The sequence below is a fragment of the Haemaphysalis longicornis genome, unplaced genomic scaffold (assembly GCF_048455015.1).
Source record: "Haemaphysalis longicornis isolate Haplotype H1 unplaced genomic scaffold, Haemaphysalis longicornis Haplotype H1 scaffold_3, whole genome shotgun sequence".
Taxonomy (NCBI): domain Eukaryota; kingdom Metazoa; phylum Arthropoda; class Arachnida; order Ixodida; family Ixodidae; genus Haemaphysalis; species Haemaphysalis longicornis.
Window position 1 is genome coordinate 166,093,530 of NW_027526335.1, and position 9,899 is coordinate 166,103,428.

The window sequence follows — 9,899 nt, forward strand, 5'->3', positions numbered from 1 at the left end:
TAATCGATACAAAATGCACAAGATAAGAAGAAACAAAAATAGCGAATCCTCGCGGTGCCAAGCAACCTCGTTTTCTATTTCTTTTTTGCACGTAGAGGGCGAAATGGAACAGAAGCAGCCTCTTTCAACCTCGTGTGAAATCATCATTTTTTCGGCCATCAGTTCCCCTGATAGCGCTTGCTATTTTTGTTGCGTGGAGATAGCGGAGGTGACAGAATAGGATGGAAAGTGAAGAGATTACAGACCCCTGTCCGCGATATATGCAGAATGGCGCGTGTAGTATCTCCTCGCACGGGCACCAACCTTGACCTTTGTGACCTATTGACGGGGTGGGCACCTTTTAATTAATTGGATCTTTTGTTTTATGACATTTCGATGGATATCGGACTTTTGGCATGGGTGAGGCAAGCTAAAGGCTCAGCTGCGTTGTCGATAGGTGTGATACTGGGCTTACTGATTCATGTTAACTTTCTTGAATTAACCTTCGCTCAGGTCGTTTTCTTGCTTGAAGACGGACGGTCGAATAACAGCTTCCGTACGATATTTTAGGAGAAGGCAAAAACAAACTGTTTAATTATTGTCTCGGGTTAGTACAAAACTGACAAATGCGCCTGGGCGGCGCCGTTCTTTTCGCTCACATACGCTTTCTCGCGATCAGCTCAGGGCTCCCACCACACACGCACACTCGCTGACGCTCAAAACGCCCGACTGCCTGGGGCACCGTCCGTCTCGCGCCCCGGAGCCAGACCACTTGAGCTGCCGGTGTAGGATGTCTTGGCGCCGCTCCGTAGGTCGTAAACACAGCACACGGGACGGCGAGCAACGAGGCGACCGTGGGAGCACGTTCGCCAGCTCGACGTAAGAGGAAACAGAGGTCTGAAATGTAAACAGAGCACTGACACTAAAATAAAATACACAAGGAAACGCAAGATATGGGAGGAGGACGAATCTTTCGCCTACATTCATTGGACCTCCGCTCCTGGATGAGGAGAATCAGATCTAACGGCACCTTTTGGTGGTGCTCAAACCATCTCACTTTCATTTGCTAAGGGTCAGGTATCTTCTAGTTCGATTTCTTAATTTTAGTTTCTAAGGAACGCATTCAATCCTTCCTAGCAGACGGAGAAATTTTGGGACATTATTGTACATTGTCTTTCAAGCATATGTCAGTCCCCTGGAAAAATGCGTTCAGGACATTTGCATACAAAGTGATTTAACAGCTACGCGTCCATTAAAATTTTTTTTTTTTTATATAAAGTAAGCTGAGACGTGTTCTTAAAATAAAACCTCGCGGAACACTGTAGTGTCTTTGTCGTATGCTTGGATTTATTGTTATAAATACCCGTGCTCTGACAGCAGTCTGATAAAGGTATACAGTTTTATCGGTTGGAAAAAAAATTACCCGTACCTGATGCTGCATAGTTGTATCTCTCGTGGATCTCGATACTTTTGAGATTTAACGTATTTCCGTAGCATCCACTTTGCCATTCAAACTGCTCATCTTCTCCTCACAGAGAACCTCGATTCTGCTGTCGAGGAGTCCAGCGGTAAGTACATGCATATCTGCTGGAAATTTAAGCACCTGAGATGAACTGATTAGGCGCAGTCTAAATGTCAAATTTGTGTGGTTGACCAATAGTATCTCACAAAGAGAGAGAGAGAGAGAGAGAGAGAGAGAGAGAGAGAGAGAGAGAGAGAGAGAGAGAGAGAGAGAGAGAGAGAGAGAGAGAGAGAGAGAGAGAGAGAGAGGGGGGCAGGGAAGGAGGAAGGAAGAGACGGAGAGAGAGTGATGGAGAAGAAGAGGGAGTAGGAGAGGGAGACAAGGCCACCAGGTGGGGCTGGAAACCCAAGTCCGGCGTCGTTTGAAGTTCGAGAAGCGCAGAGTAAAATAATGTTTTGAGAGGAGGTTGAGAGCAATGGATCAACGTAGGTGGGCAGCTAAGGTTTTTAGGTACCTATACTTGAAAAGCAAGGACACGCAGTGGTTAAGGCAGACTAGAAGGCTAACGATGAAATCTGGAAAGAACAGTGGAGAATCCAAAACAGCCAAGGTAACCACAAAAGAGCGAGACAGATAGAAGCAAATAAATGAAGAGAAAAAAATGGAAGCTGAAACGTCGTTAGATATGTACAGGGATGAGAAATTGGACATGAGAAAGGAAAATTTCTACGATAATTCCCAGGGCAATGCTTTGCTTTTTGAGGCTAGCAGGTTGCCTGCGAACTAAGTGCTTTGTGGGGAAGTATTCACAAAATAATGGGGTATGCGTGGTCTGCAGAAAAGAAACAAACTATGCGGCACATAGTGTTAGAATGTGAGGGTATCCATCCGAATCTACATGAAGGAAATATTCGGCTTCCAGAAGCCCTAGGATTTAAGGGTAGCACAGAGGAAATTAACTTCAAGGCTGTCGAGGTGACGAAAAGATTAGAATGCTGGTGAACGAAAAGCAGAGAGGGGAATACTGCCTACGACCGTTACCACCTGTAACAGGAAAAAAATATTTTCTGCCGAATAAGTTTTTTGTGCCTGCCTTAAACAGCGATACTATTAAACCAAGAGTATAAAACATAGGTATATTAGTCCATTTTGGTAAGATGACACGTCATCACCTCGCTACAAAGGGGAAACCAATAGCAATCATCATCATCCGGCTGACAAGCAGAGACCTCCACTGCTCGAAGGGGGGATTGGGATTGAGGTAAAGTCTAGGGCATTGGCGTGTAGGGTGGAACAGATGAAGTGAAGACGCATGGGAGCGAGGGTAGGGGTCTGCCTGTGTGGCTGTGTGCCTGTCTCTCCGTCCATCCGTCTGTCACTCGATTCAGGTACCAGGCCGAAGAAAAAAAAACGACCGCGAAATATAGACGTAGCAGGACCGTTTAAAAAGAACGAAAACTGCTGGCGTAGGTCATGCATGTCCGCAATGTTTAGCGCAAAAGAATCCTCAGCCATATTTGAGGTGGAATGTAAGTTGATAAGCGGGAGTTCACGAACTCATTTAATTAGGAATGTATGCAGGATTTTTCTTTACGGTAGCCATTGAACGAATAACACAAGGATTAAAAATGCCGCAGAAAAGCGCGATAAAAGCAACCATAAAAAATTATCTCCAATCCACGCTGTGAAGGTGGTTGGAAGGCAAAGCTGTAAACGACACCCACAACAATTGCCCATGCGACGTCACTTGAATTCACACACGCGGCTCTACGAAGAGTGAAACCAGAGATTCTGCCAGCCGGTACCTGGGGGGCGGCGTCCCGAACGCAGTAGCGTCGACCGCGGCCGGGCTAGAGCGGCGGACGACGCCGCCGCTGTAGCCCGGCCGTGCGTCGGCAGAAAACGGAGAGAAGCGTATTTCGAAGCGTGAGACAGCGGAACCTAGCCATCCTGATGTGCTAGCTCGGGGCTACGCCACCGCGCGACACAAGCGCAGACACCGAAACAATTCGGCATGTGAGCGCCTAATGATTCCCATTTATACCGATTTAAACTAGTTAGTTTAGTAAGTTTGAGAATTGCGAGAAATCCGAGGGAACTTTCACAATCGCTATTTATGAGAACCAGTTCCTCGTTTCACCTTTTGTAATACCTGCTAAAAGACAACGGAATTGGTATTTCCCCAATTTAGAAAACGTAGTCCCATTCGTGGCAAGCAGTGCGCAAAAGGTTGCGTTCCTCTAGCGGTCAGATGTCTGTATGTGGTCTGTACATGTTGTTTTCCCGACCTGCTAAACCAATCCTTAACATATCTTTTACCCGCAATTCCGCCGGGCCCGGGTTACCCTGGAGTTGCTCTCGAACAAGTTTATCAAGCCGCGCGAGGTAAACGCGGAATGGACGCGAAGCTGCACCATAACAGGCCCAAAACAACCGTCGCTAAAGCAGACGACAAAGCCGACGGAATGGTCCCGCCGACGCGCCCGCCGGGGTGAGCAGGCTTCGGCGCGCGGGGAACGCTGGGTAAGAGCGCCCATTTGCCGCGCCATCTACTCTGTGCTCCGTAAGTTAAAAGCGCCCCTCTCCCCCTGAGCCGCGTTGGGAGTTTCTTGTGGCGCACGCCACGACGAGACCGTTGGCTGGTAGAGGTAGAAATCATTGCTTTAAAAGCACTAAGCGAAAGCTGGTGGTGTTCCGGGAAGAACAAGGTATAAAAGGTACAGAAAAAGATGGGAGCTGTCCCAGCAGATCTTGCGCGAAGAGTGCGAAGGAGGGAAACTCGAATTGCATTAAACAAACTTGTCTTCAATTCGTGAAGACAGGAGGGAGAGGAGAGAAGAACAGTGTGAGGGCGGGGTTTGGAGAGCGCAGGAGGGGTTACGTAGCAGGGGCGTCATACGGCTATCGTCTTGCGATGAAATTTGCAGCGAAGCAAGGGGAGAGGAGGCCAATGTTTCCCTTTCTTTCGTGAAAACCAATCTAACGCGTATTCCGAATTAAAAGATCACGTGTATTGTTAGTTTGCCTCAAATGTGTTTGAGCTTTCTTTTGCGCTAAATGATATGGACACGCATGGCAATGCCAGCAGTTTTAGTAGTTGTGAGCTGTGCTGCCAATATACCCTTCACGCCTCCATTTTGGCTCCTGGCGGCTGAATGGGGGACCAACGTACAACCTAACCTAAATAACCTAACCTAACCTAAATAAACGCGTTAGGTAGCCCGAGCCAAACTATCGTCTTTAGGAGGACGTTACATGGGTCAGACAAGACGCTGACACACCAGCGGTTATCGTTGGAGATTTTATTGTTGTCATTACGAAAACTGACAAGCAGGATCGATTCTCTCACTTCGCCAGGAAGAACCTTGCCTCTGCGTGGACGACAGCCCCAATCTATCAACCCTGCTTTACGGATCGCCCTTGGATGCGGTCTCCTCCAAGAGCGTAGCTGAAGTCGTTTTACAATTCATTAAGGAGTAGCATAGTGACCACAATGCGATTCTCAGTATACCCTTAGCCTCAAGAGAAAAAAGCATTGAATACCCCAATAATCAGTTGTAGTGATTGGCGACAGCTTGTGGTCTCTCTACCTCACAATATGCATAATCCCATCTTTGCACAAGGCAGGCATTCATGCACACTGCGAGGAACCACCGTGGGTTCGAGCTATTTGAGCACGCTCACGATACTGAAACGCCGTCGCGCCAACTTAACACCGCCTCTGTTGGGCAGGTGGAGAAAGGGGCGACAAAGGAATATGCCCAGGGTACGGAGGGAAGACGTTTATTTTATACTAACATTCTAGCCACATATTTTACAGTCCCAATTACACAATTTACAGCACAGGTACGTACTTCCCGTTAGGTGAAAGGGGGCGATGGGGCGCCACGCGCAAGTGCGCACGTTTCGTCGGCGCAGAGCCAGTGGGCTCTTCTGTCAGGGCAAATTCCGGGGTGCGCGCTCGTTGTGCGCGCGCGCATCGCCGTGCTGGCCGGATCGGCTCGCAGCAGCGAGGGAGACGGGGCCCATTCGCTCACAGGCGTGTACCGCACGGCGTGTTCGTCGAGTGGTAGGTACGGCCTTACTATATGCAAGCGTAGGGACAAGAGGAGCAGCCTTGGGCACGGGCCGCAGCCGGAAGGGCTGGTGGGCTTTCGCCGGCGCAACAGAGTTGCCGCCGGCTGGTAAAGAAAGCGTCACATACCTTCGGCCAACGCCTTCGGCGTCCTGGAAGCGTCTCTCCGAACGGACCCCCGCGCAGGGCGCGCGTTCGCGTCCAAGCGAGAGTCGGGTTCGGGCCTCGTTCAAACGGACCAATGAGGTGAGGTTAGCTCCGCTACCAGGGCGGAGCGCCCGCTGCGTGACAGTGTTTTATCGCCGCAACGGTCTCTGCAGGCTTCACCTCACGCAAGAGTTTGAGAGACGGCTCGGCTCTACACAGAGGCGCCAAGACGAGCCGGAATTTCGGAGGAGAGAGGGGAAAAGCGCCCCGTGATGGCACAAACCCAGTGATCGCGCAATGGCCTGGGCGTCAGGATCCCCACACTCCCCTCTCCTTAAATGCCCTCGCCGGTCTGAGAAGAGTTGACCGGCCATCGCCCAGGCATGCAAAAGACGGCAAAGAGTAGAAAAGAATGCATGCACAGGGCAGTCTCAGTCCCCAGCCCATACAAAATATTTACAAACTACACTAACAACACTACCCCCCTCCAGCACGAATGATACACACAGGAAACTACACGCGACACTGAGATACATAATCGGTTCCACTTGCATACACAAAATGGAGCTATTGAAATATACAATTACAATGAACGCGACACTATGATAATAACAATAATGGTAATAATAGTATATACATGCAGGACGATACTATGCTACATAGGATTACAAGAAAAAAAGAAACACGCACTACGACAATAAAGAATTAGGACAAAAGAGACGGCACAGGCATGCTATAGAAACTACGCTGCGGTGCGAAAATTATATTTGCAAAAAAAATTCGGGAGACACTGTTCCGCGGGGCTTGTGCAAAGTTCGGCGGTTGGGAGCACAAAAGTTTTTCGGGGAAACGTTCGTTGTGGAAAATCGAGGAGAGAAGATGGTGGGCACCAGTGCCGGAACGACCTCACCGTTGCGCGAGATAGCAGCTCCACGAGGGGGGGTACCAGCCAGGAGGACATGCGGCTGGAGCAGCCAGCCGACAGGTATGATGACCGCGATGGCGCCGCTCAGGTGTATACCTCCCGTGGCACTCGATGGGTGCCCCGCCAAAGAGCGACGAGCGGCGCGGGTGGTGGCTGCCGCCCAGCGCGAGCGAGGCAGCTGCCGGACGACAGCCGTGGTGCCGATGACGCATGGTGCGGTTCCGATATGGCACTACATTGTCCACATCTGGAGAGGGCACCTCTTCCGCAGCTCGCAACTGGCCGCCCGTCCCGCTCTCGTCGGTGCCGGGCAGCCCGGCTGCATTCGCCAGCCTTACATGCCGTTGAACCCCCATAGTCAGCGTAACTGTTCCGGGCTCGGTCAAGTTCCAGAAACGGGCACCTGCGGACCCTCCACCACACCGACGAGACACCACGTGATGGCGGCCCGCACCGGACGAAGCCGAAGCCACTCGCGGAATGCACCATTGGGTTCGCTGAAGCCGGCAGAAGCACACACCACACGCACTCACGAATACCCGCACAACATGCGTGTCACAGTGTTCGTGCCTCCGGGGCCAAGTTCCTTCGCCACAACGCGGTGCGCCCCACTCGTAGCATACGCCCGGCCCGCGTTTTCCAGGAAAACACAACCTCCCGTTGGCATTGAGTATATGGCCCCCCAAAGTCTGGCCTGCTCTCCCAACTTCACACAGTTCACGCAACGGCCTCCAGTACGCGCTGCTCGCCCGAACACAGGGGCCGCGGACGGCCGAAATCGGACACTTTCGAAAACAAGCCCATTACTTCTCGAACCCCGCGCGCGAGGAGCAGGGGATGTCCTCGAAGACCGACCGAGCTTCCACCCTCTCACCCTCGCTCTCCCGCCAACACCGTACGCCCCGAAAGAAGCAACTCCAAAAGAATGCTAGCCTTTCTCGCTACGTAGAAGTAAATAAAAAGAACCATAGTACATACTTCGTCCTACATGCACAGACTAAGGAGGGTTCCTGTACCCAAACAAATAACTGAAAAAAACGCATAAAAGAGACACTACTTTACATCGGGGAAAAAAAAGGTAACACTTAACGCCTTCAGCAAGGCCAACCACTCGGACCATACAGAATTATGTAAAAAAAAGCAAAAAAAGAAAATGCCTTCACGCTACACGCTATGGTACAAAAAGTCAACACAACTCCAACGTGCAGTGCGCTAAAGTGCGCGCGCAAAATAATCACCCAAACAAAACACCATTCGCCCTCAGCAGGCATAAAATGGAACACGATGATACTACAAACAACGCCCCGTAACATGCACACTCTTGCAAACCGAACAAAAAGAGAAACATTTGCTTATAACTTGCTGGAGGGTAGCGGAAACTGACCACACACAATGGGCTGGGGCGGCCAGGGCGGCCGCGCTCACTGAGACTGAAAGAAGTGAAGTCTGCACGAAGGCGAAAGCGCCTGCCGTTTAGTGTGCTATGATCACTGAGGTGACCTCTTCGTGACGTTATATTGATGAGCCGGCCGAGAGAAGCCTGGATTAACGTGGGTGCCGTGTCATTACCGCGCAGAGCCACTGTGCTCAAGCGCCAAATGGTCAGCCCGTGACACCATATAAGTAAAGCTCTGCTTGCTTCTCGGCATAGGTCCCTTCAAGTCGCAAACGACTACCTGCCAAGGACGCATACTGTCAAATGGCTTCACAATTCCAGGCGGCTTCCCACCGTGCGCCCTCGCCGTTTGACAGACATGGCAGGATCGGCAACAGCGAAAATGTCTCGCTTCGTCCCGGGCCAGGTCACGGAGCGACTCAGTTTACCAAAACTTTGGAGCCGCCTAAATGCCCGGCGAATGGTTCGTCATGAGCTTAGCGCAGCAGTGCGCAACTCAGACTTGCGGGGTTACCACATTGAATGGTTCAATTGCCTCATCATCGGCGGCTACGTACTTCAGCACGAGTCTTTCACCGTCCAGCAGAAATGAGTCCCCCGGGGCGTCGGCGACACACGCTGACTTCAGCCCCCCTCCCGCGCCTGCTACAAGACAAGTAGCATCTCGGCGCACGCCCGCAGCAGGACAAGCTACGTCTCGGGGTCTAAAAAAAATCAAACTAAAAAAAAAAATGTCTCCCAGAGACCGTCGCACATCCGTCGACAAAAACGGGTCATTCTGCTGGCCGGCTACTAGCTCTTTTCGGCTCAATACAACCGCCTTGCAACGGGCATCGCTTCCCCCTCCTGATTTTACAGCCGAGGCCCGTCCGCTTTCCCGCGGCATGGAGTTCGCGAAAAGCGCCTGCCCCTCTCTGCGGGGTGTCCGCGCGCTCTTTCTCAACTCTGGGCCCTCTTCCTCTACTGAACGGCTGTCAATTTTGCCTCCTTTACTGGCACACGCTTCTGCGCCGCCGGCTAAAGTCACACTTGGACAATGAATCTCGATATATTACGAAGCACCAGATAGCGCGTCAACTACCACGTTCGTGCTCTACTCTCAGGGGACGGCAACAAGCGTATATCTCGCGTGCACTACTCCGAGTGGCGGCTGTGGCCTTTCTCCCGGAATACGTATACCGCCGCTCCAGTGGGGCGCGGTTGAACCGTCGCACTGCCCCGTGGGGCTGCGTTAACGAGGGGTGAACGCACACTCGCGTACGGAGGGGCAGTCGCCTCGTCCCCGTAGCAGCTACCGCTAGCGGATAAGCATCAAGACTGATTCCGGTTGCGTACTCAGCTTAATTAGCGGCCAAAGGCTAATGAGCCAATGGCCCCACGTTGGGCGCCAGTTTGTGGTCTCTCTACCTCACAATATGCATAATCCCATCTTTGCACAAGGCAGGCATTCATGCACACTGCGAGGAACCACCGTGGGTTCGAGCTATTTGAGCACGCTCACGATACTGAAACGCCGTCGCGCCAACTTAACACCGCCTCTGTTGGGCAGGTGGAGAAAGGGGCGACAAAGGAATATGCCCAGGGTACGGAGGGAAGACATTTATTTTATACTAACATTCTAGCCACATATTTTACAGTCCCAATTACACAATTTACAGCACAGGTACGTACTTCCCGTTAGGTGAAAGGGGGCGATGGGGCGCCACGCGCAAGTGCGCACGTTTCGTCGGCGCAGAGCCAGTGGGCTCTTCTGTCAGGGCAAATTCCGGGGTGCGCGCTCGTTGTGCGCGCGCGCATCGCCGTGCTGGCCGGATCGGCTCGCAGCAGCGAGGGAGACGGGGCCCATTCGCTCACAGGCGTGTACCGCACGGCGTGTTCGTCGAGTGGTAGGTACGGCCTTACTATATGCAAGCGT